General features: G+C 39.8%; 1 pseudogene; it reads right to left on the minus strand.

Moving 5' to 3' along the window:
• Positions 1 to 24,547, minus strand: LOC131275418 (phosphatase and actin regulator 4 pseudogene; annotated as a pseudogene).
• Between the last annotated feature and the right edge of the window lie 621 nt (positions 24,548 to 25,168).

The raw sequence follows: 25,168 nt of genomic DNA on the forward strand, positions 1-25,168 counted from the left end.
TCACTCTGAAGGATGGAGCAGCAAAGAAGTCCTGTCTTGGAGGAGTTGTTTCATTCTCTCAAATTTCAGCAGTGTGTATGATGGTAGCAAATGTTTGCTCTCTACATGAACTTCTGTCTTTGAACTTTTAAATTCATGTAATTCTTTTCTGATGGCAGCCTTGTCAGCAGGGGTCAGTTTGGTCCAAGGTTTGTCAGCTTGCTGGTCATAATTTTGAATGTCTGTTACCTCAACATATTTGTTGAACCTCAGAATCTTTCTGGCCAGTAATTCAGCCCACAGTTGGTCTTTCACTGAACTTACTCATGAGCCAACCTTTGATCTGTTTTTCTGCCTGATGATCAGCTTCATTTTTAGACTGTGGTATATTTTGTTGTTCTAATTCTTCTGGCGTTGACCTTTGACTCAGATGCGGGATCAGTGTATTTCCAGTCTGGTGCTGTATTTCATTCCACTCCTCCTTGTGTTTTTGGGGGGTTCAGTTCTGGTTCACCAGGCCTGGGGTTCAGCTTCATTGCCAGTGTGTCTTTCCTCTTCACTTTGTTGGCCAGAGCATTGGGGTGACTTTCATCTTCACCTTCTTCATCTCGATACCGAATGGGACCCTCTGAATCAGACTCACTCCCTTGTCTTACCCTTCCTCCTGCAGACACTGTGGATGTTTACGAGTGACTGTGATAGAAGCCACATCTTCAGTGAATGCACATGGGCAGCTTTGCTCTTCTTCATTGTCTGGAACTTTCAGCATTTCAGTAGTGATGGGAAACGACTTGGTCCAACCCAGGGTACTGCTGTCCTCAGAAAAGGTATCACTGTCCTCAAAGAGCAGTGAATGAGCTCAATGAAAGCCCTCTAAGGGAGGACACATGACAACGGGCTAGGTCAGGGCCTGCTGGATTCTAATATGTAGCAGGAGTGGGGACAAACTAGAGGGTGCGTGGGGCTCCCCAAAGCTCTGCACCAACATTCTCTTGGGTATTTCCTTTTTCTGATCTTCCTGCTGAGGGAATTCCTGGGAGTAGGTCTGAGGAAATTGGAAACCCAATTTTTGGCAGAACTTGAAAAGCCTTAGTGGGGAATGGAGGGGATTGTTGGGGCTCTGGAGGTATATGAGTAGGCAGTGGGGCGGGGGGGATAGAGAGGGAGGTGGGATCATCAGCAGAGGCAAGAAGCCCACAGGGTATGTACCCTTCTCTCTTTGATCACTTGGAGATTTTGTGTGGCAGCAGCAGCAGCAGCAGCAGACTCTGAGGTGGGTACCAAGGTTGATGGACCACCTCTCTTAGCTGGTAAGGGTCGGGGTGGTTTTGATAACAAGGCACCACTGTTTATGTCTTGGGACAGTTCAGCAATGACAGGGTTGCTCTTCCTGTGAGCAGGTTTAGGAGGAGGGTTTAGGATATGGGTTTAGGATATGGGTCTGTTTGACAGGGATTGTATGGGTCAGGCTCGGCGTAGAAGTAGTTAGTGCTGGCAGGAGTAGGAGGTAGAGTCCTGAGTGCTGGGAAGGAGTGCTGAGTTCTGGGAAGGAATTAATTAATCTTTGCTAGGTTCATGGCAGTAAGTGCTGCAATGGTGGAGGAGGCAGAGAGGGAGGAGATGGACGTTGCCGTGCTGCCAGAGGAAGTGGCAACCTTTGCTTGCCCTGTGTTTGCTTCATGAGAAGAGGCAAGGATCTTTTAGGGGGAAGTAAATGCTGTTTGGGTGCATTCTCAGGAACAGATACTGCTTCAAAATTAGACGGGCTTCCTGTTGAGCCTCGTACTTTTTTGGCATCTTCTTCTGGAGCAGGTTCCCAAGAGTTGCTATTCTTCCTCCTCTTGGAATGGACTAGAAGATCTGCCTCCCCAAATAGAATGGTTCACCTCCCCTGGATCCTCACCACCATGCTCAGTGTCTTCCACCAGAACCCCTCTTTTAACCAGCTCTTCACTGGGTTTTCACATAGATATCTTTCGCTCTAAAACGTCTGATGTCTCTTTGAATTTATCACTACTTTTATTTCCCCCACCACTTCCAGGGTTTGAAGATCTTGCCAAAACCAGAAAACTTGCTCTTCCTTTTGATGGGAAACATCATGTCACCTGCTCCCAAGTTGTCCACGACTATGCCTGGGTCTGCAGTGGGCTGGACCACTTCTGTTGCACGGTGAAAAGGAGAAAGGGAAAAGATATTATTTCAAGCAAAGCTCTAAAATATCCCTTCCCCTATCTTCCTGTGATGGTTGGAGCAATGGTAATCATACAGACAGACTCTGACATCACAAGGACACCAAACAAAATTCCTAACATAAATTATTAAGAAAGAAAAGAAACTAAACCAAGTTGATACTATTTTGGAACAAAAATTCAGCAAGATGACCAGAATCAGCTCAAAATCTTTTAAAGGCACCCCTCCCTCCCAAAAAAGGGGGCGGGCGGGTAATGTCTTTCCAATATGTGTGAACAACATTCATCCCAAAGCAGCCTATTGCTTTTGCCATTTTCTTCCTCTTGGCATGGGAGAAAGCACTTTCCAGCTAACACTTCTTTCTCCTAGGTCACTGAAGCAGAGAAGTCCACCAATAGTGAGTGAGTTACTATTCTGTTAAACAGTGTCCTATCCCTTCCTTCCTCTTTTAGGATCTAGTATTTCTTTTTGTTCTCTTCATGTATTCCTATGATTTCAAATTACTATGCAGTGACATTTCATTTTTTCAATAGAGTTTTGCACAAATATTTACATATACCTTTCATTTCTATATGTTTTAGTCCAACAATATTGTTTCATACAATTGTCCCTTTTTTTTTTGTTATATTAAAAAAATATGAGGTCCTCATATACCCCCCACCCCCTTCACCCCATTCCTCCCCCATCAACAACCTCTTTCATCATCATGGGACATTCATTACATTCGGTGAACACATTTTGGAGCGCTGCTGCACCACATGGGTAATGGTTTACATTGTAGTTTACACTCTCCCCCAGGCCACCCAGTGGGCCATGGCAGGACATACATTGTACAGCATCTGTCCCTGCTGTACCACCCTGGACAACTCCAAGTCCTGAAATTGCCCCCACAATTGTTTCTTAAAACCAGTTAATAGAAGAAATTATTTGCATTTATCTGCCTTTCATAATCACGTATTTGCCTTTAGCAATGGTCTTTGTTCTTTTCTTTATATTCAACTTGCTGCCAATGGTCACCTGCTTTTAGTCTGAAGAACTTTTTTTTAAAAATCAGTTTTATTGAAATATTTTGATAAAGCATAAATCCATCTCGGGTGTACAATTAATGGTATTCAGTGTAATCACATATTTGTGCATTCATCAATTCAATCATTCTTTTTTTTTAAAGATTTATTTTATTTTTTATTTATTTCTCTTCTTCCTGCCCTTGCAGCTTGCTTGCTGTCTGCTCTCTTTGTCCATTCACTGTACGTTCTTCTGTGTCTGCTTGTCTTCCTTTGTTACATCATCTTGCTCTGTCAGCTCTCTGTGGGTGCGGGCCAGCTTGCCTTCACAAGGAGGCCCTGGGACATGAACCCAAGGCCTCCCATATGGTAGACAGGAGCCTAATTGATTGAGCCACATCATTCTTAGAGCACTTTCATTATTCCAATATTCATAATAGCACAATCATGCAGTGTTTGTCCTTTTGTGTCTGGCTTGCTTCACTCAACATAATGTCTTCCAGATTCATCGATGTTTTCTTATCTTTCAAGACTTCATTTCTTCTGACTGCTGCATAATATTCCATCATGTGTGTACACTACAATTTGTTTATCCATTAATCAGTTGATGGGCATCTGGTGAAGAACTTCTTTTATTCCTTTTTTGTAAGGTGGGTTTAATTTCATTGATTTCTCTCCATTTTAGTTTATCTGAGAAAAATTTTACTTTATCGTAATATTTTAAAGGTAGTTTTGGTACATATGGTGTTCTCGGCTGATAGTTATTTTCATGCAGCACTTTGAATATGCCATCCCACTGTCTTTTTTTTTTAATATCTTTTTTTAAAAGATTTATTTATTTATTTCTCTCCCCTTCCCCCACCCCAGTTGTCTGTTCTCTGTTTCTATTTGCTGTGTGTTCTTCTTTGTCCACATCTGTTGTTGTCAGCGGCACATGAATCTGTGTTTCTTTTTGTTGCATCATCTTGCTGTGTCAGCTCTCCGTGTGTGCGGCGCCATTCTTGGGCAGGCTGTACTTTCTTTCGTGCTGGGCGGCTCTCCTTATGGGGCGCACTCCTTGTGCGTGGGGCTCCCCTACACGGGGGACACCCCTGCGTGGGGAGGTACTTCTTGCGCGCATCAGCACTGAGTGTGGGCCAGCTCCACACGGGTCAAGGAGGCCCGGGGTTTGAACTGTGGACCTCCCATGTGGTAGGAGGACGCCCTATCCACTGGGCCAAGTCCATGTCCCCCCACTGTCTTCTGTTCTCCATTGTTACTGATAAAAGGTTAATTCTTAATTTTATTGGGGTTGCCTTGTACATGATGGTCATTTTTCTCTTGCAGTTTCAGGATTTTCTCTTTGTCTTAGATGTTCAACATTTTTTATTATGTATGTGGATCTCTGTGTTTGTTCTATTTGGAGTGTGTTGAGCCTTTTTAGATTCATATTTTTCATCAAATTTAGGAAAATTTAAGGTATGATTTCTCTAAATATTTTTCTGTCTTTCTCTCTCTACTCTACATTTCATATTCTTATTATACATGTGTTGGTGCACTTAATGGTATCCCACATTTCACTGAGGCTTTGTTAATTTTTCTTCATTCTTTTTTTCTATGTTTTTCAGATTGATTCATTTCTATTGTGGTATCTTCAAGTTCAGTGATTCTTTTGCCAGTTCAAAACTACTATTGTGCCCTTCTAGTGAATTTTTAATTTTGAACTATGGGACTCCAGAATTTCCATTGGGTTCTATTTTTTCATAATTTCTGTCTCTTTATTGATAATCTCTATTTGGTAAGATATTGCCATTCTTGTTTCCTTTACTTCTTTAAGCATAGTTTCTTTTAGTTTTTTGAACATATTTCATAATGCTTTGAAGTCTTTGTTAAAACTGTAATTTGGACATGCCCACTCACAGTTTGTTTGCCAGACTTTTTGTCACACTTTCTCATTTATCTTCATATCTCATAATGTTTTGCTGAAAACCTGAAATTTTAGGTAATATATTGTAGCAACTCTGGGCACTGATTCCTCTCTGCCTCTCTGCTGCTTGTTTGTGTTGTTGTTTGCTTATTTATTTGCTTATTATCTTGAATAGACTATGTTAGTGAGGTTTATTTTCCCACTCCTGTGAAGCCTCTGATCTTGCTTATCAAAAGGTCCTCCGTTTTAGCAAGTGCACAATCACTCTATGATGACAGTGGTTTTAGTGGGGCTTTCTTTCTTTGATCTCTCTGTTACATTGTGTGACTACTCTGGAATACGAGACAACTGCTAGACTCAATTAATGGCTTGTGGATGGCTGTATTTTTATCGGCTGCACAGAGCCATAAATTACTTTACAGTTTGACCTAAGTTCAGACAGGGATTAGTTTTGTGATCAGTCTTTGACATTTGTTTTAAATCCAAGAGGATTATTAGCTGTCTCTTTTTCTGGCACACTCTGGCAAATAGACGGCCCATTTTTTATCAGTCTTCTCTTACTTGCTTACCACCAAAATACCCATGTTTTCAACAGCACTTTAGGCTTTAACTTCCTCACACTCTGTTCTAAATAAAGTCAGATTTTTAGGAAGAGCTTCAGAGCTCTCTGTTCTTGTGGCTTGCTGTTCCTCCCTGGACAAAATCTCTGAGTCACTGCTGTGGTTGTTGGGTGGAGACATTAGCTTCTGGTCTTCTCGTCTTGCCTCTTCAAGATATGAGTGAGAAAGAGTGGGTGTGAGTGGGGTCCTAATATTATCTGTATTATCTAGAGTAGAACCAGTAGTTCAGTTGACATTGAGAGGATGAGAAATCTTTGTGAGATACATATTCTTTATTGAGGGATCCCCATATTCTTGACCACATTTGCCTGGAGTGGAGCTCCATAAAGATGAGATGTGGGGGTGTGGAGGTAAAAGCATAAGTCATGATTCAAGTGGCTCAAATTCTTGTTTATTCTTACCAAGATTTAGTCGATTTTCTTAACTGTATGTTTCTTCAATCACTTAGGAAAATTGGCAGAGACCTTAAATGGTTGCTATTTTATAATTTTCAAAACTTGTATTTGTTTCACATGGAAACAGGTCCATGGGACTTCCATGATGCCACTATAAAAATTGAACTCTATAAGCACTTTTAAAAAAGACCTATCCAATGCCTTCTACTAATATCAGAATTATGATAGATGTTACTCATGTCATGTCCAGAAGAGAGGCTTAGAAATGGTGAGTTTGGAGTGTGATGGAGTTGGACTCAGATGTGGCCTTCTGTGCATGCCTCTTCCATCACTTTTACTGAACCTGTGGTTGGTGCTGGGGTTGGTGTATGCTTAAGGGACCTGAATCTCTGGATTGTCTTTGGGCCAACTGGGCCCTGAGCCTCAGCAGAGTTGCAACACCTACTCTCTGGTTTATTGGACTTACCCAGGTCAGCTAACAGAGAGGTGAGGATGGTTAACCACCACACCAGGGAACCAGGGAACCGAGAGAGTCTACAGCTGCAAGCAGGAGAATTCCATCCGTCAGCCATATGGGATCTAAACCCCTCTCGATTTAGAGGTGGGGTGGACATCATCATCCCAGGATCCTCATGATGGAGGAATAAAATATTGGTTAGAGTGGACTTACTGGCATTCTACTATAGAATTATTGTGACTAACAATGTAAGAATCATGTCATTGATGTGGAGACAGTGGCCATGGGAGTTGCTGAAGGCAGGGAAATGGAAAAAGAGGTGTGATATGGTGGCACTTTTGAGACTTGGAGTTGTCCTCAGTGATATTATAGGGACAGATTCAGGACATTATATATCCTGCCATAACCCACTGAATGGACTGGAAGAGAGTGTAAACTACAACATAAACTATAATCCATGCTGTGTAGCAGTGATCCATAATGTACTCATCAAATGCAAATAATGTACCACACTAATGAAAGACGTTGTCGATGTGGGAGGAGTGGGGGGTGTGGGGAGTCGGGCATGTGGGAACCTCTTATATTTTTAAATATAATATTTTGTATCTTTAAAAAAGGGGGAAAAAAAGGAATGATGAGTTTAACTAGTTATGCATCTATGCCAAGTAGAGATGGTGGAGAGTGGGTTTTAAAATCATGTGCATATATTATTTTGATAAAAGTTCATTTCAACTTTTGAAAACAAATTCAGTGCTCAGCAGCATCATTTTACATCCTATGCTTTCCTTACTTGATTGGTATAAATTTATCTTCTAGTAGGTTTCTATTTTATTCTTCAAAAATGTGGTCATTGGAATGGTATTTCTAAAGTTTTCATATGCTTAAAATATTGTTCTCTAGACTTCATGCTTAAATGAATACTGGTAGCATGTGAATATATTATTTGTGTTTTTTTAAAGATTTATTTTTTATTTATTTCTCTCCCCTTACCCCCCTCCCAAGCTGTCTGCTCTCTGGGTTCATTCGCTGTGTGTTCTTCTGTGATTGCTTCTATACTTATTAGTGGCACTGGGAATCTGTGTTTCTCTTTGTTGCATCATCTTGTTGTGTCAGCTCTCCATGTGTGCGGTGCCATTCTTGGGCAGATTGCACTTTCTTTCATGCTGGGTGGCTCTCCTTACAGGGCACACTCCTTGTGCATGGGGCTCCCCTATGTGGGGGACACCCCTGCATGAGCACAGCACTCCTTGCACGGCACATCAGCGCTGCATGTGGGCCAGCTCCACATGGGTCAAGGAGGCCCAGGGTTTGAACCGTGGACTTCCCATGTGGTAGGCAGATGCCCTATCCATTGGGCCAAGTCCACTTCCCTGAATATCTTATTTGTAAGCCAAACTTTCCTTTCAATTAAATGATGCTGATCCATCATCCATGTGGAATCTAAGCCCCCTCATGATCTAGAAGAGGAGTAAGCATCACCATCCCAGGGTCCACAGAATGGAGGAATAAATTATGGATTAGAGTGGACTTACTGATATTCTACTATAAAACTATTTTGACTAGTAATAGAAGACATTGTAGCATTGAGGTGGAGAAAGTGGCCACAGTAGTTGTTGAAGGCAGGGAGAGGGAAGAAGAGATATGTTATGAGGGCATTTTTGGGACTTGGAATTGTCCTAAATGATACTGCAGGGTCAGATGCTGGACTTTATATATCCTGCTATAACCCGGAATGTACTGGGGGAGAGTGTGAACTACAGGGTAAACTTTTATCCATGTGGAGCAGCAGTGCTCCAAAATGTGTTTGCTGTTTGCGAGGAATGTGCCACAATGATGGGGGAGGTTGTTGGTGTGGGAGGAGTGGGGTGAGGAGGTGGGGGCTATACAGGAACCATTTTTGTTTTTAATTTATTTTTATTGAAGTATATCATGCATTCATGAACACACATAAACAATAAGTGTATAGTAAAGATTGTGAACTTACAAAATAAACATACGTAACATTACACAGGGGTCTCATACTTCACTCCTCCACCAAACTCTTTGCATTGGTGTGAAACATTTGTTACAAACTATGCTAGAGCATCGTCAAAATATTACTACCAACTATATTCCTTATCTTACATTTGGTGTATTTTTCCCCCAACCCATACCATTTTTTAAAAAAATATTTTTGTTACAGATCACTTGCAAAACAATCATACAGATATGTAGATTTCCCATACAACTCCACACCCTGGTGGAACATTTGTTGCAGATTATGAGACAATATCATCAGACTATTACCACCAATCATGGTCCATAGCATACATTTGGCACATATTTTCCATACACTGCCATTATCAACACAGTACAGCTTGGCATTGATGCAAGAATATTATAGTATTGCTGTTAACCATAGTCTATAGGTCACACCAATTGTAGTTTTCCCATGTTTCTCCATATTTCTATCTCCCTGCAATAGTGATGTATAGCTGCTCTAGCTCACAGAAGGACTCTCTTGCATTTGTACCCTTAACCACAACTCTCAGATTATTCTTTAGCTTTCTTTCTATTGACATTTACTTCCCCAGACTACCTTTTTCAGTCACAATCCCATTTATAAACCAGTTGCTACTCACTATAATGTGTTACTATCAACTTTATCCATCTTCACACTTTTACAATCAAGTTAATTAAAACTTCTGTGTACATTAAGCATCCATAGTTCTTCTCAACCCTCCTCTTATCTCCTAATGACCTATACTCTAGGTTTTAATTCCATGTGTTTATTATATATATTTAGTTCATTTTAATGAGAACATGCAATATTTGTCCTTTTGTGTCTGCCTTACTTAGCTTAGTATTATGTCTTCAAGACTTATCCATGTTATGACATATGTCCCAATTTCATTTCTTCTTATTGAAGCATAGTCGTCCATTGTAGGTACACACCACATTTTGTTTACCCATTCATTGGTGGATGGACACTTGGGTTGTTTTCATCTTTTGGCAATTGTGAACAATCCTGCTATGAACATTGGTGTGCAGATGTCTGTTCGTGTCATAGTTTTTAGTTCTTCTAGATATATTCCTAGTAGAGGAATTGCTGGATCATATGGCAGTTCTATATTTAGCTTCCTGAGGAAATGCCAAACTGTCTTCCACAGAGGTAGGTTGCTTCATTTTACACTCCCACCAACAGTGAAGGAGTGTTCCTACTTCTCCACATCCTCTCCAGAACTTATTGTTGTCTGTTTTTTTAGTAATGACCATTCTATGTGGTGTTAGATGGTATCTCATTGTTGTTTTAATTTGCATTTCCCTAATAGCTAGAGATATGGAACATTTTTTTCATGTGCTTTTTGGCCATTTGCATTTCCTCTTTGGAGAAAGGTCTATTTAAATCTTCTGCTCATTTTTTAATTGGATTGCTTGCTCTTTTATTGTTGAGTTGCATAATCTCTTTATACAGAATTGAAATCAAACCCTTATTGGATAAGTGGTTTCAAAATATTTTCTCCTGTTGGCTGGGCTGCCTTTTCACCTTCTTGATGAAGTCCTTTGAATCACAGAAATGTTTAAGCTTGAGGAGGTCACATTTATCCATGTTTTCTTTTGTGGCTCAGGCTTTTGGTGTAAGGTTTAAGAATCCACCACCTACCACCAGGTCTGGAAGATGTTTTCCTTCATTTTCTTCTAGGAGCTTTATTGTACTTCCTTTTATATTTAGGTCTTTGATCAATTTTGAGTTAATTTCTGTAGAAGGTGTGAGGGAGGGGTCTTCTTTCTTTCTTTTGGCTATGGATATCCAGTGCTCCTAACACTGTTTGTTGAATAAACTGTTCTGCCCCAACTGGGAGGGCTTGACAGGTTTGTCAAAAATCACTTGGCTGTAGATGTGAGGATCTGTTTCTGAACCATCAATTTGGTTCTATTGGTTCATGTGTCTATCTTTATGCCAATACTATGCTGTTTTTACCACTGTAACTAGATAATATGATTTAAAATCTGGAAGTGAGAGTCCTCCAACTTCACTTTTCCTTTTTAAGAAGTTTCTGGCTATTCGGGGCCTCTTACTCTTCCAGATAAATTTGATAATTGTGTTTTCCATTTGCTTGAAAAATGCTGGTGGAATTTTTATTGGGATTGCATTGAATCTGTATATTGATTTGGGTAGAAGTGACATTTTAATGATATTTAGTCTTTCAATCTATGAAGTCTTCCAATTATTTAGGTTTTTTAAAATTTATTTTAGCAATGCATTATAATTTTCTGAATACAATTGCTTTGCATCCTTGGTTAAGTTTATTCCTAAATATTTTATTCTCTTAGTTGCTATTGTAAATTGAATTTTTTTCTGACTTCCTTCTCAGAGTATGCATTATTAGTGTATAGAAACACCACTGATTTTTGCATATTGAGCTTGTACCCTGACACTCTGCTGAAATCATTTATTAGCTCTAGCAGCTTTGTTGTCGATTTTTTGAGATTTTCTAGATATACAATCATATCTGTGAACAGTGAAAGTTTTAATTCTTCCTTTCCAATTTGGATGCCTTTTATTCTTTTTCTTGCCTGAATGCTCTAGCTAGAACCTCTAGCATTATATTGAACAGTGGTGACAGTGGGCATCCTTGTCTTGTCCCTGATCTCAAAAGGAAAGCTTTTAGTTTTTCACCATTGAGTACAATGTTAGATGTGGGTTTTTGATCTTTATCATATTAAGAAAATTTCCATCAATTCCTATTTCTTGTAGTATTTTTATCAAGAAAAGATGCCATATTGTGTCAAATGTGTTTTCTGCATCATTTGATAAGGTCATGCAATTTTTCTTCTTTGATTTATTAATGTGGTGTAGTACACTGATTGATTTTCTTTGTTGAACCAGCTTTGCATGCCTGGTATAAAACCCACTTGATCATGATGGATAATTCTTTTAATGTATTGCTGGATTCAATTAGCAAGTATTTTATTGAGGATTTTTCCTTCTGTATTAATTAGAGAAATGTAATTTTCTTTTTTTGTAATATCTTTATCTGGCTTTAGTATTAGGGTGATAAATGTGTTTGGTAGCGTTCCTTCTTGTTGAATTTTTTGGAAGAGCTTGAGTAAGATTGGTATTAAATCTTCTTTGAATGCTTGGTAGAACTCACCTGTGAAACCATCTGGTCCTGGGCTTTTCATTTTGGGGAGCTGTTTGATGACTTTTTCAATCTCTTTACTTGTGATTAGTTTGTTGAGGTCTTCTATTTCTTCTAGGGTAAATGTAGGTTGTTTGTACATTCCTAGGAATTTTTCCATTTCATCTACATTGTCTAGTTTTTTAGCATAAAGTTGTTCATGGTATCCTCTTATGACTTCCCTTATTTCTGTGTGGTTAGTAGTAAGTTTTCCCTTTTAATTTTTATTTCATTTATTTGCATCTTCTATCTTGTTTTCTTCATCAGTCTAGCTAAGGGTTTCTCAATTTTGTTAATCTTCTCAAAGAACTAACTTTTGGTTTTGTTAATTTTCTCTATTTTTTTTTTGTTCTCAATTTCATTTATTTCTGCTCTGTTCTTTGTTATTTCATTCCTTCTACTTGCTTTAGGATTAGCTTGCTGTACTTTTTTCTATTTCCTCCAGCTGTGTAGTTAGGTCATTGATTTTAGCTCTTTCTTCTTTTTTAATGTAAACATTGAAGGTTATAAATTTTCTTCTCAACACTGCCTTTGCAGCATCCCATGGGTTCTGATGTGTTGTATTCTCATTGTTGTTCATCTCAAGATATTTACTGATTTCTCTTGAAATTTCTTCTTTGACCCACTGATTATTTAAGAGTGTGTTGTTTAATCTCCATATATATGTGAATTTTCCCTTTATTTGCTGCTTGTTGATTTCCAGCTTTACTCCATTATGATCAGAGAAAGTGCTTTGTATAATTTCAGTTTTGTTGAATTTATTGAGATCTGCTTTGTGTCCTAACATATGGTCTATCCTGGAGAAAGATCCATGAGCACTTGAAAAGAATGTATAGTCTGCTGTTTTGGGGTGCAATGTTCTGTATATGTTTATTAGGTTTAGTTCATTTATTATATTACTCAAGTTTTCTGTTTCTTTATTGATCTTCTGCCCAGATTTTCTGTCCAATGCTGAGAGTGGTGTATTAAAGTGTCCAACTCTTATTGTAGAGATGTCTATTTCTCCCTTCAGTTTTGCAGTTTTTGCCACATGTATCTTGGGGCATCCTGGTTAGATGCATATATATTTATGATTGTTATTTCTTCCTGGTGAATCATCCCTTTTATTAATGTGTAATGTCCTTCCTTGTCTCTAATAACAGTTTAACTTTTAAAGTCTGTATCATCTGATGAGTACAGCTACCCCAGCTTTTAAAAAAAATTTTTTTATTACTGCATGCGTGGAATATCTTTTTCCAACTTTTCACTTTCAAATTATTGGTATCCTTGGGTTTAAAGTGAGTCTCTTGCAGACAACATATAGATGGCTTATATTTTCTTATCCATTCTGCCAATCTGTGTCTTTTGATTGGGGAGTTTAATCCATTAACATTCAAGGTTATTACTGTAAAGGCAGTTTGTATTAAATCCATTTTGATCTTTGTGTTTTGTCTCTCATTGTATATTTGATACATTTAGTTACTGTTACTGACACAGTTGTCATTTCTAGACTCTCTTCCAGGCCTCTCTTTCCTGTCTTTTCTTTTCAGGCTGTAACACTCCCTTTCATATTCCTGCAAAAATGGTCCTTTTGTTATAAACTCTCTTAGTTTCTGTTTATCTGTAAATATTCTAATCTCATCCTTATTTTTAATAAGTAATCTTGCTGGGTATAAAATCCTTGGCTGGCAGTTTTTCTCTTACAGTATCTTAAATATATCACTGCCTTCTTGCTTCCATGGTTTCTGATGAGAAATCGGCACTTAATCTTATTGGGTATCCCTTATATGTTATGCATTGCTTTTCTCTTGCTGCTCTCAGAATTCTCTCTTTGTGTCTGGCATTTGACATTATAATTAGTATATGTCTTGGAGTTTGTCTATTTGGATTCATTCAGATGGGAATATATTGAGTTTCTTGGACATAGATATCTATGTCCTTCAATAGGGTTGGAAAATTTTCCACCATTATTTCTTCAAATATTCTTTATACCCCTTTTCCCTTCCCTTCTCCTTCTGGGACACCCATGACATGTATGTTTGCACAACTCTTGCTGTCATTTAGTTCCCTGAGACCCTGTTCAATTTTTTCCATTTTTTTTCTTCATTTGTTCTTTTGTATGTTCTCTTTTGGAGGTCATGTCTTCGAGCTCATCAATCCTTTCTTCTGCTTCCTCAAATATGCTGTTATATGCCTCCAGTGTATTTTTAATTTCATTTATTGCACCTTTCATTCCCATAAGGTCTGCTATTTTTCTATGTGTGCTTTCAAATTCTTCTTTGTGCTCATCCAAATGCCTTCTTAATATCCTTAATCTTTTTAGCCATCTCATTGAGTTTATTAAGGGGATTTGTTTGAACATCTAAGATTAGTTGTCTCAACTCTTTTATGTCATATGCAGGCTTATGTTGTTCCTTTAATTGGGCCATCTCTTCCTGTTTCTTGGTATGGATTGTAATATTTTGTTAATGTTTCTGCATCTAGCTTGCTAGATGTATTTATTCTGGGTGCAGTTTCTCCCTTTAGGTTAGGGATTTCTTGTCTTTTCTCACTTGCTGGTTGTGTAGTATTAGCCAAGAATATAGTTGGTGCTGTAAGCTATGGAGTCTGAAGCTGCCAACATTGCCCCAGGAAGTGATGAAGCTTCTCCCACTTTTCTCCTCTATCAGGGGTAGGGATAGAGCTGTAGCTGTGTATAAGAATCCCAGTTGGGCACAAGACTGTCTGTAATCACCCAGACACACTGATGAAACTTCATACCCCTTCCTCCCCTACATTAAACAGGGATGGACTTATAGTTTTGGTCAGCAATCTATGCTGTGTGTCCAGAATGACCATAGTTGCTCAGGTAAACTGATCTATCACCAGACCCTCTCCCTCCTGGGAGTGGGAATGGGCCCTCTGGACTGCCCAACAATCTAATCTAGGTGGGCCAAATATGCCTGCAATTGCCCTGAGAGGCTTAAGGAGTACTGTCCCTTCTGCCGTTTAGGGGGTGGTAACAGAACCACATATGCTGAACAGTTCAGTCCTGTAGGCTAAAAGTACCCGCCATTGCCTGGAGAAGCTGAGGAAGCACCAGCCCCCTCCTTTCCAATTGGGTGGTAGGGGTGGTTCTATGGGTGCTCAACAGGTCAGTCCCTTTAGGCTGAGAATACCTGCCATTGCCTGGAGAAGTTAAGAAAACACCACCCCCCTTCTATCTCCTTAAGGCATGGGGTTGGATCCACAGGCATCTGAAAATTCAGTCCCTGTTGGCTGAAAATACTCAGCATTGTCCAGAAGGGCTGTGAAGATTCCAGACCCCTCCTATCCTATTGGGGGTGGGGGTGGATTCATAGGCATCCAATAGTCCAGTCCATGCAGGTTGAAGGTCTGCTGTTGTCCAAAAAGACTGTAGAAAGTTACATCTTTCAGCCCCCTTCTTTCCTGTTGGGGGGTGAGGGTGCTTCTAAAAGTACCCACCAGACCAGGCTGTGTGGGCCAAAAGCACCTGCAGTTACCCAAAGAGGCTGGGCAAACCCAGTCTGTCTCTTGTCCTATTGGGGATGGAGGTGGAGCCACAGGTGCCCAATAGTCAGACTTGTGCAGCCCAAAACTGTTGCCCTGAGAGGTTTAGACAATTCCAGCACCCTCCTATCCTATGGGTGGACAGAGGTGGAGATGGACTCAAAGACACTCAAGAAATCTGTGTGGGCTGAAAACTCCTGCCATTGCCCAGAGAGGCCAAAGATACCCAGCTCCTCTCCTATTCTCTTGGGGTGTAGGGATGCAGCCCCAGTTGTCTGAATATTCAGTATCTGCCAGCGGAGAGCACTTGCAATTCCCTGGAGAGCCTGGTGCAGGTTCCTCCAGCTTCCTCCCTGCCAGAGGTGGGGCTGGGGTTGAGACTAGACCTGCTATCCAACTTGGGTGGAAAGAAGCCGGTCCTTACAAGCATTATGATTTTCAGTCAGCGCAGCATCCCCTCATGCCTGGGGTGGAGTCAGAATGGCAGCCACAGGTTTCCCTCTGACCTGGACAGGCTCACAGTTTAGTTGTTCCTAGGATTCTACTTCAGCCCGCCGAATCCACTGGTCAGTAGCTGAAGTCGGTGCCACACCATGCTTTCCTCCCATTTTTATTGGGGGAAATGGAACTTCCAACTCCAACCACAGAATAGCTTCCAAGGCAGCTTGCACACCATTGGCACTGACCTCTGCAGTGTGGAGGGCTCTACTCATGACTCCTTTGTGCAGAGGGGCAGTCTCCTCCTTCCACACTGTCAAGGATGTTGCAGGATACTCCTCTGGTGTCCTGGGTCCTCCAAAAGGTGCTTTAGGTAGCTCTGGGGGACCACCAACTGCCCTGTTTCAGGAGCTGACTCCAGGAACTCCTTACTCTGATGCCATCTTCCTCTTATGTTTTTTCATGTAACATTTTTTGAGATGTATATGTCTTAAAAAAAATACAGTTTACAAAAATGATGGGTGTGGGTGTGGGGAGTGGGTTATATGGGAACCTCTTATATTTTTTAATGTAATCTTCTTTGTGATCTATTAACTTTACTAAAAAAAAAAAAAATACAACCAATGCATCACATCCCCCCCCAAAATAAAACCAATGCATCACCTCGCCCCTGAAAAAAGAATATTAAAAAAATGTTGCTTAGTAGAAATCTGCTAACTGTTCATTTGTTACCCTTTATAGATGCCTTTATTTGTTTATTTTTGGCCATAGGATTATTTCTTAGTCTTTGAAAAGATGAACCCAAGTGTCGCACATACTGAATCAGTTTATCCAGAGACACATTGTTCTTTTTCAGTTGGTAGATTCAAATATTCCTTTATTTTAGGATTTTTTTTTTCATTTCTGACTTTAAAAAAAAATCTCTGTGAAGATTTGTCTTTTCTTCAGGGATCACACTTATGTGTCAGTTGGGTTTCCTTTCCTATTTGTTTTGCTCAGATTGTCAAGCATGTTCCCCATTTCCCTGAATGAGTCAGCAAATTATTTTTTTGCCTTTTGCTACATGTATAATGTTCTTCATTTCCATAAAGATTCCCCCTTTCATTCTGTTAGCCCACATTTCATCTCCTTTTCTTCATGTTGCCATTATTATCAACACTTTTATGTCCTTTTTTTCAAATTCTTATTTAAGATGACAGTACTTTCTGTAAATCTTTTGATTTCATGGAGAAGTAGTAGTTCTTAATTGTAGTTTTTATGGCTTCTGTGAAAAATTATCACAAACTTAGTGGGCTAAAATAACACAAATTTATTATCTTAATATTGTATAGTTAGGAAGTCCAAAATGGATCTCATCACGTATTTTAGTTTTCTTGGCTGCTCAAGCAAATACCGTGCAATGAATGGCCTAAACGATGGGAGTTTATTAACTCACAGTTTGAGGCTGGGATAAAGTCCAAATCAAGGCATCATCAAGGTAATGCCATTGTCCTGAAGACGGTTGTTCTGGGGCTGGCTATTGGTGATCCTTAGTCCTTGGCTCTTCTGTTACACAGCCAAGCACATGGTGGCCTTTCCTGGACTCTCTTTTTTCATCTGGGTCCCACTGAATTTCAGCTTAGTGCTGCTCCCTGTGTTGTTGTGTTTTTTCCTCTTTATTTGTCTAAGTTTCATTCTGCTTATAAAGGACTCTACTAATAGGACTAAGACCCATCCTGATTGAGATGGGCCACACCTGCACTGAAGTAACCATATCAAAAAGTCCTACTTACAATGGATTTATGCCCACTGGAATGGACTAAGTTTAAGAACATGTTTTTCAGGGGTACACACAGCTCCAAACCACAACACTGGGCAAAATCAAGGTGTCAGCAGGGCTGCATTCCTCTTTGGAGACTCTAGGGAATAATCTGTTTACTTGCATTTTCCAACTGAATAGGTTGCCCACATTCCTTGGCTAGTGGGCCCCTTCCTCCAGTGGGTAGAGTCCTTCTTACATCATATCACCTTGACCATTTATTCTGCCTCCCTCTTCCACTTTTAAGGAATCTTGTGATTACTTTGGGCCCATCTGGATAACTCAGGATAATCTATTTTAAGGTCAGCCAACTAGCGACCTTAATTCCAACTGAAACCTTTGTTTCCTTTTGCCAAGTAATGCTACTTATTCACAATTTCCGGGGATTAGGACATGGATATCTTTAGGAGGCCATTATTTTACTTAACACAATAAAATTTACCTGCTTTGTAGTATATTACCATTTTAAGTGTTCTTTATTTTCATTTGTCATATTCCTTTTTCCTGTTTGTTTTTCCCTATTGCATTATCTTTACATAACTTCCATGACAACACCTTTAAAAATATTATCATTGAAATAAGGAAGTTTTTTCTGGACTAGCTTATTGTGGAGGGTAGTTTGTGGGAGTTAAAAAATATCCCTCAAGGAATCTATAGTATAATTCAGGAGTCTGTGAAGTTGGCTGGGAAAAATTTTATTCATTTTTTTTCTGATGAATGCAGGCAATATAGCACTGTAGTATTAGAGGATCCTATACTTTTGTCACATGTAGAAACTAAAGATATTTTATCATTCAATCATCACTATTGGTGAATTATAGAAGTTATGAGACCTGCTACTAGATCTTATTATTTGATGTGTAAATAACACAAACTTTTAAAGAAAAATTTGGATAACTGTATTTCAATATAAGGCTCCCTTTGTAATCTATGTATTTTATTTATGCATTTGAAAACATTATTCTGAGAGGGGTCCATATACTTCAACCGACTGTCTTTGGCATAAGCTGGGGTAAGAGAACAAAGCTGGGAATGAGCTGGTACAATGGGTAGCAGAGTTCCAACCTTGCAAACTTTCATCTCTTTCTCACTGATTATCTCCTCTGGGTGTGATCCTCTCTTGATGAACAGGAACTCTCTCTGATTTACAACAAAACCTTCCAGTCATAGATTTTTGCACGACTTAGTTTTTGTTTCTCTTCAGCTGACTAGCATTAGTGTTGGCTGGACTTGTTTTGACCCAGAGTTTCTTCCCCACGTTAGTAATAGATATTCTTGAAAGTAATGTCCAAATGTCCCGAAAATGCCCCCGTATGACACCTATTCTTCCCTCTCCCATCCCTCAGAAACTCTGGTGGCCACTGCCTCCAAGTCAATGACAGAGTTCTTCCATTGCTAGAATAATAATAAGTCTATAATAATTACATTATAGAATAATAATGTCTACTCTAGTCCATTGTTCATTCCCCAATTCTGAGGATTTGGGCATGGTGATGCCCATTCTGCCTCTAATTGAAAGGAGGCTTAGAGCTCATGGGGCAGATGGATGGGACTATCTTGCTTGCAGTTGCAGACACTTGCTGCTCCTTGGAATGGGTGTTGTCCATCATCATCTCCTTGTTAGCCGTCCTGGGTGAGTCCAATGAACTAGAGAGTTGGTGTTGCAAATCTGCTGAAATTCAGGGATCAACTGGTATATGGACAGATAAAAGATTTAAATCTCTACGATATATATTTATCAACTCTAGTACTAACTATAGGCTCAAATATGAGGGGCAAAAGAACCATGTGTAGGGAAACCACAACTGAGCCCAACTTTGTCACACAGGGGAGCATAAATTCCAAAGTAGGGCCCACTGGCAAGGCACCAACCTCCTGAGCTGCCTGTCCTGAGTATAGTGCCTGGATGTCTCCAGAGCCTTCAGGAGTGATCTTTTTTGGTCTGTTTTCCTTTCTTGCAACCTCATTTTTTTGTGAGGTTGATCCTTTATGATAAATCTTACTGATCCCTTTCTCATTTCTGTTTCTGTATATTTTTAAAATACTTTTCTTGTGGTTATAATACACAGCCTCCATCTATAACCTACTGATTTGAAAAGATACCAATTTAGCTTCAATAGCATACATATTCAATAATCCCAAATCCCTCTGGTTCCTCCCTTTATTTTATTTTTATTATTTTTAAAATCTCACTTTACTACTTTATATTTTCCATGTCCCTTATCAGGGAATGTGCCTTTTTATTATGTATTCTGATACATATAGGGATTAATAAGTAGATTTGTACATTGAGGATTCAGTACTATTGGGTTTTGCATTTACATTTTTAGTTATCCTTACTGATAATATTTATTTCTTCACTCTACTCTTTGTCACTCTCTACTGTCTTTCCCTTTCAATTTGAGGAACTCTCTTAAGTTATTCAACTAGGCCTTTTGTTGGTGACCTCTCTTACTTTCTATTTATCTGTGAATATTTTAAAGTTTCTCTCTCTTTTGAAGGACAATTTTGCTGATTAAAGATTTTTTCGCTGGCAGTTTCTCTCTTTCAAGACTTTAAATATATCATACCACTATCTTCTTGCCTATATGGTTTCTGTTGAGAAATTGGCACTTAGTATGACTAATTATCTCTTGTATGTGATGAATCACTTTTTTCTTGCTGCTTTCAGATTTTTCTTTTTTATCTTTGATGTTTGACATTCTGATTAGTATGTGTCTCAGTGTACGTTTACTAGGATTCATTCTGTTTGGAATATGTTGTGCTTCTTGGATGTGCTTATTTATGTCTTTCATAAGATTTGGGAAATTTTCAGCCATTATTTCCTCAAATTTTCCTTCTGCCCCTTTTCCCTTGTTTTCTCCTCCTGGGACACCCATGTCACATATGTTTGTGTGCTTTATGCTGTCCTTGAAATCCTTGAGACACTGCTCAATTTTTCCCATTCTTTTCTCTGTTCTTCAGACTGATTTTGACTGTCTTGCCTTCTAGTTCACTAATTATTTTTTCTGCTTATTTGAATCTACTGTTATATGCTTCTAGTATATTTTAAATTTTTACTATTGTGCTTTTCATCCCCATACTTTATATTTTATTTTTATACTTTAAAATTTTTCATTTTGTTCATACATTGTCCTCATAATATTGTTTTTCTCCTTAGCCATGTTTTCTTTATCTCCTTGAACTGATTTAGGAGATTTGCTTGAAATTTTTTGATTAGCTGTTCCAAATTTGGTGTCCCTTCTGAAGTTTTAATTTGTTCCTTAGGATGGACCATATCTTCCGATTCCTTAGTATGGCTTATAATTTTTTGATGATGTCTAAGAACCTATTATCTTTTTTTTTTTTTAAGATTTATGTAGGGAAACAGACTTAGCTCAGTGGTTAGGGCATCCATCTACCACATGGGAGGTCCGCGATTCAAACCCAGGGCCTCCTTTACCTGTGTGGAGCTGGCCCATGCACAGTCCTGATGCACGCAAGGAGTGCTGTGCCACGCAGGGGTGTCCCCCACGTAGGGGAGCCCCATGCGCAAGGAGTGCGCCCAGTAGGGAGAGCCGCCCAGCGGGAAAGAAAATTCAGCCTGCCCAGGAATGGTGCCACACACACGCAGAGCTGACTCAACAAGATGATGCAACCAAAAGAGACACAGATTCCTGTGCTGCTGATAACAACAGAAGCGGACAAAGAAGAACACACAGCAAACAGACACAGAGAACAGACAACTGGGGTGGGGGGGAAGGGGCGAAAAATAAATAAATATATATATATTAAAAAATATGACTTAGATAAGACTCAAGGGGTGTCCCCTGTTTACCTGTGACAAGCCAGTCAAGGACTCTTCCCATTCCCATTCTTTGTCTCGTTAATGAGTAGCTTAACTGCTGGTCTCAACAGATGAATCAGAACAAAGTATTTGTTTATCAGACTTGGTTTCTTTTCTCTTTCCTCCTGAGCTTAAAGGGTGCCTCCTAGAAAATAGGTGAATGTAACATAAATCTCTCTTTAATCTACTATCTGATCACACCAATGTTTTATCCCACCACCCACACCTGTTTTTCACTCCTTTTTCTAGAGAAACAACACAAAAACCTTTAGTCTAACACTTGAGACACTTACAGACTTGATATCTAGAGTATTCTCCCTTTCATAATACTCCCCTCATTCCATTATAATAGTTCTTTCCCTCTTACAATAATCCTTTTGAGTAAAGTCTCTCCTTCCCAAATTTGGATTCTTTTTTTTGTCATTAAAATTTTTATTGAAGTACATCATTTATACGTGAACATACATAAACAATAAGTTTATAGTAAAAGTTGTAAACTTACAAAACAAACATACATCACCCCACCTTGCATTGTTGTGAAACAGTTGTTAAAAACTATGAAAAATAATTGCAAAAATATTACTAACTATAGCCCATATCTTACATTTTGTATATTTTGCCCCAACCCACACAATTATTAACACCCTATATTAGTATTATAGATTTGTTATAATTCATGAGAGAACATTCTCATATTTGTTCTGTTAAACACAGTCTTTCTTCCACCAGTGGATTCCCTGAGTTATACAGTCCCATGATTTGTGGCCTTCATTTTTATCACAGAGTTGTGCTGTCATCACCTCAGTAATTTTAGAACATTTTCATTACTTGAAAAGGAATAAAACCATCCCTCCTTAAAGCTTCCTATTTTTGTCTCTTAGAATTGATATAATATCTTCTTTGCCTTTGCAGCAAAAATATTACAATTTCCAAGTTCCCTCTATTCCATAAGTTACATTAGTTGCAATTTTCCCAACCATATTCTTAACACTTTGTCAGAGAACATTCTTATATTTATACTATTAACCACAGTCTTCATCCACAACCGATATCACTATGCTATAGTCCTTAGATTGTCCTTTAGCTTCCTTTCAACGGACATTTCAATCCATAGGCTACTCCTTACAGTCACAATCACATTTGAGAAGTCTAGGCAAAGGGAGCTGTTAGACCGCCAACGGACCGCTCCACAGTGATGAACTGTCCTCCACACAGTCAGCTACCGCAGCCACTCTTCAAGGATGGCTACTGAGCCCTTAAAATGTGACTCGTGCAGCTGGAACTGAATTACTCATTGTATTTAATTTTAGTTACCTTAAATTTGAATTTCAATAGCCCTGATAGGGAAACTGTGCCATATTTTTCTGCCAGAAAATAAAAGCACATTCTTGTCTCACATCTAGGAGAAGTGAAACTTCTTCTTCCGTAGGCCATTGGCACATCATGTTATTCATCAAGTACCGGGGTTGGGGTCACAGGAAGTTGAAACTGGACAGGGATTTGCATATATGAGTGCTGGAAGTCCTCAAGTTGAGGGTTACGTGCAGGATTTGGGGTACCATGTAAAGCTTTGAGTTTCCATTTTGGACATTCCAATAAAATCTTGATTTTAAACATTCTGTTGCTGTATTAATTTCCTAGGGCTGCCAAAACAAAATCCCACAAACTGGGTGACTTAGCATAACACAAATGTATTCTCTCACAGTTCTGGAAGCCAGAAGTTGGAACCCCAGGTGTGGATGGGGCCACACTTCCTCTGAGGATTCTAGGGCAGAGTCCTTCCTGCCTCTTCTGGAGGGATGTGGTGCTCCTTGGCTTGTGGCTGCATCACTCCAATCTGCCCATGAAGTTACATGGCTTTCCCCTTTGTGTGTCTCCCTACATCCCTTCCTCTTTCTAAGGACACCAGTCACCGGATTTAGGACCCAGCCCAAATCCTGGATGGTTTCATCTCCAGATCCTTTTCTAATTATATCTGTGAAGACCTTATTTCCAAATAAGGTTACACTTTGAGGTTCTAGGTGTGCGTGAATTCAACCCATTATAGTCCCTGTGCCTACACTTTAATGTCTTGTGTCAGGGTTTGTGTTTAGAGAACCCCATGGCATCTGGCCATTTCATCTAGGTAGTCTAATTTGTTGACATACAATTGTTTACGGTATCCTCTTGCAGTCCTTTTAATTTTATCGAGATTAATAGTAATGTCTCCCCTCTTTTTTCTGTCCAGTCATGTGTACCTGGGAAAACATGTTTTCCCCAGTCCTGTTTTGTTTCCCCTTACAGTTCTGGCAACCAATGTTTTTGTAATTTATACCAGTCATTTAACACCAAGGTAGGTTTACATTTTATACCTCATTTCAATTAGGTGATAATTCATAATACTTTAATTTGAATGCTACTTTATGCTTTGCATTTCATCCTCAGGTATTATTATATTTGAGCCTCACAGCAAAGCTGAGGTAAGGGAAGCAGGTAAGGGGATGGACCCAGTCAGGAGCCTCAGCTTACCCCTGGGAACCAGGGTGGTAAAGATTGGAAACCAAAACTGCTTTTTTTTTTTTTACCTTGGAAGAAAATCACTTTATTCAAATTACTTCACAGATAATAATATCACAGTGACTGGTTTAAGGAGTCACTGTCCAGTCCCAATATCTATACCATCTCATCTTCTATACAATAAGAACAACCTCTCATTGTGACGCTGAAGCCAGGAAGCTATACTGATAGAGGAGAGGCTTAGCTAGTGGTTTTGCACTTTATACTTTCACTATTGATTATAATTTTACAGTAAATTAGCTTGGTCATAAGAGCAGATTTTCCATTTCTTCATTTTCCACTTCTCGATTAGGCTAAACCATTTGCAAATCTGTACTGCTTCAGCACCTCGCTGAAACCCTCACAAAGCTGAAGGTCACTCTAGTTCTGGGCACACTCCAAAAACTGTTTCATCTCACGGTGGCAGGGTCCAACCTGCTGCTGCTGCTGCTGGCATGCCGGCAGGGTTCCCAGAGGCCCTGGTAAGAGAGGTCAGGCCTTGAGGGTTCAGCCTTCCTGCCTCCACTGAAGCCACCGTGATGGCAGGGACCAGCGGGTGCCAAACAGCAGACTCCACGGCCAAGCGAGCTGCAGTGGTTGCCATCTGGGCCAGCAGACCTGGCTGTGGAGGCACAGCAGCAGGTGAACCAAGTGCAGATGGAGGGGCTGCTGCTGGCTGCTGAGCTGCTGGTGCTGGCCTGGGGGCAGCAGCTCTCATCTGAGGCACCCAGCTGGCTGGAGGGGCCATGTGTGAAGTACAGCTTTGGCTTCCACACGGCATCACAAGTATACCACGGCTTGGCTTCCAGACAGTGGAAAGTCTGAGGACCTACACTCAGAGGCCAGGCCTGTTTTCATGAGCCTTCCTCCACACCAAATGATTATGTTCTTGAGTCTGGAACTCTTAAACATCACTGACGGGAATATAAAATAGTGCAGCCATACAAGCACTTTGGAGGTAGTTTTTCAGTTTTTTAAAAAAAATAAAGTTTTTTGATACCCCAATTTATTTATTTTAAAAAAAGATTTATTTATATATTTCTCTCCGCCCCCCCGCCCCAGTTGTCTGTTCTCTGTTTCTATTTGCTGTGTCTTCTTTGTCCGCTTCTGTTGTCATCAGCGGCATGGGAATCTGTGTTTCTTCTTATTGCGTCATCTTGTGTCAGCTCTCCGTGTGTGCAGGGCCATTCCTGGGCAGGTTGCACTTTCTTTCACGCTGGGTGGCTCTCCTTATGGGGCGCACTCCTTGCGCTTGGGGCTCCCCTATGCGGGGACACCACTGAGTGGCATGGCACTCCTTGCACACATCAGCATTGCACATGGGCCAGCTCCACACGAGTCAAGGAAGCCCAGTGTTTAAACTGCGGAC

Source organism: Dasypus novemcinctus, chromosome 2 (assembly GCF_030445035.2).
Source record: "Dasypus novemcinctus isolate mDasNov1 chromosome 2, mDasNov1.1.hap2, whole genome shotgun sequence".
NCBI classification, from domain to species: Eukaryota; Metazoa; Chordata; class Mammalia; order Cingulata; family Dasypodidae; genus Dasypus; species Dasypus novemcinctus.